The sequence below is a fragment of the Morus notabilis genome, unplaced genomic scaffold (assembly GCF_000414095.1).
Source record: "Morus notabilis unplaced genomic scaffold, ASM41409v2 Scaffold574, whole genome shotgun sequence".
NCBI classification, from domain to species: Eukaryota; Viridiplantae; Streptophyta; class Magnoliopsida; order Rosales; family Moraceae; genus Morus; species Morus notabilis.
The window spans coordinates 3283-5899 of NW_010365017.1; the positions used below are offsets into that span (position 1 = coordinate 3283).

A 2617-nucleotide genomic window follows, 5' to 3' on the forward strand; every position below is an offset into this window, starting at 1 on the left:
GGGGCGGGGGAGCCTTGGCTAGCGGGGGCGGGAGATGGCGGCGTGTCGGCGGAGGGAGAGGGCGTGGGAGCTGATGAGTCTGTGCGGTTGCCCCTCTCGGCCAAGACAACCACAACAACCTTCTCATTCTTTTGGCAGTTGTCATTGGTCCCACTTATGAAGTAGTGGGGCCCGGATTTCTCGAACGTGTAGACTGTGTGGCCGCCGTCGTATTTTTGTAGAGGATGATCCGTGTTGCAATTGTTGTAGTCATCTTGGTTCACGAGAAGCACTGAATCCTTATCGGCAGGGTACACAAAGACTACACAAATAGTGGAAAATATATAAGAATTACATGACGCTCAACTGAATTATATATACATATATATATATATATATCATAGTAATCAATATGGTAGATTTAAAATTCTAAATATCTACAATGGATTCCTATTTTTAAAAATGGTGGCATTTGATTTAACTACAGTGTTTTTCTTATAAAAATTTGAATTTCTTGATGAGTTATCATATATGTATATATCTATATATATGTATAGACGGATATATAAATTAATAATAATGTTGTTAGTTATATATTGTTGCAGCTTTTAGATATGTTCGTTACCCCCTTTTTTTCATTGATGATTTGTGCTTTCCTTTTGTGGTGTGGAAAATTTTTCACTGGTGAGGAAGCTTTATTTTTCTCCTTAGGGAAAAGTTATAAAAGAGGATAAGGGGGAAAAATCTCACGCTTTTAGAGAAAATTTCCTTCAGAAAATGAACGTGCAAATTAGGTTAAAAAAAACAAAACAAAAGCGATCCTTGACATATATATATATATATATATATATAAACATCAACACTTGCCTATAGAGTCTCCAATCTCAAATCTGCTATTTTCAGCCCATTGATTATAGTGTGGTGCACTGGGATAATCTGGAACGCATCAACCCTTTGAGCCTCCAATTGTGAAATTATTAGGCGTACAACTGATCTTCTGCACCAACAGAGTGAGACAAAGCAAACGCAATACCTGAAATAATGCCCTAATTTTGTAATCTGATGATCTGAAAACATTGGTATTAGCCATTGAAAACACACAAATAAGTGTTAACCCAGAAAAACTGATTATTGCTCTTGATCAGCCAAATAAGTGTGAGAAAATGAAAACAAATGTGGTGGCATGAAAAATTGTCCAAAATGAGGGTTTTTGTAGGCCAATTTGCATGGAACTTTTTACATGCTGTGGCTGTGAAGCTTTTAGGACTTTTTCTTATTCTCTCTCTCTCTCTCTCTCTCTCTCTCTCTCTCTCTCTCTATCTCTCTCTCTCTCTCTCTCTCTCTCCTTTTTCCTTTAGGTTTCTTAGCTTCCAGTGCAAAGCATATGTGCATTTTTTTTTTAAAAACAAGGCGCTAGCTGGTTCCTGGGGACTTTTTTTGGATACTTTTATTATGTAACTTGGTCTGCGCTGGTATTTATACTTTGCTTGACCATTATCAACAATATTCATGTCTTGTGTTCTTGGGTAAACAAAGAATATTAATTATTATTATTGGCTTTCTAATGAGCTTGGATTTAGGATTCTATTTTAGTGAGGGGCAATTAACTTTAACAAAAAAAACTTTTGGAATTGAAGAAATAATATAGTATAAGAATATATATTAGCTTTAATACTATACATTTATCTATATAAAAAAAAACCTATAATACTAGCTATATGATATTAGTTCTACTAACCAAAGACAATATCCTAGTTGACAAGATGATAAAGTTTTGCATACATATTACACTATCTAGTCTCAATTATTTTATTACTACTAGTATTGTCATTGTCATAGGTCAATGTCAATGTCGTTGTTGTTATTGTTATATTATGTGCAAATTTGATCAAAACAATTATGTTCATCTAAATAGTTTTAATTACGAGGAGAAAATGAAAAGTGTATTAGGCCTCGTTCACTTTGCGAATTCGAGATTTTAATTCGAGTTAAGATGTGATATTTTATGAGAGTTTTTCACTGTAGTAAAAAAAATTAGACGTGACATTTTCTAAGAGTTTTTTACTGTAGAAACTTAGAACTGAAAACTCGATTCGGTAAAATGAACGTGGCCTTAATAATTTATTGATATGCGATCAAACAAGGAAACAGGCTTACATACATGAAGAGCAAGGGTATAACCATAAATATATATATATATATATATATTACACAACAACAATTTTGGAACTGATTTTTTTGGTAAGAACCACTAGGAGAAAATTTGAAAAGGGGAGAAAAAATATCACTATGCGTAAATATTTGGCAGAAAATAGCAACAATAATTTTTTTTTTCCTTGTATGTATGGCCCGATCAAGAGACACAAAGACATCTTTTTTTTTCTTTTTTTTTTTATAAAAAGGAAGAAATATAAAAGCATATTGGGGACTATGGAATTATTGGCCATATTATAATCATACTAAACAATAAATAATAAGAAAGAATTGAGTATACAGAGGCATGCGCATATATATGTATGGGCAAATTTTCAATAGTTACGTCTCTATCGGTTGTTTCTATCAAATATAGAAATTTGATAACGCGGTGTGTTAAAAATTTAATTTTATTAATTGTCATAAATAATTTTAATCAAGTAAT

General features: G+C 32.7%; 1 pseudogene; it reads right to left on the reverse strand.

Annotated features, from left to right (window-relative positions):
* Positions 1-5: 5 nt before the first annotated feature.
* On the reverse strand, positions 6-1285 carry LOC21412141 (annotated as a pseudogene).
* Positions 1286-2617: the final 1332 nt, after the last annotated feature.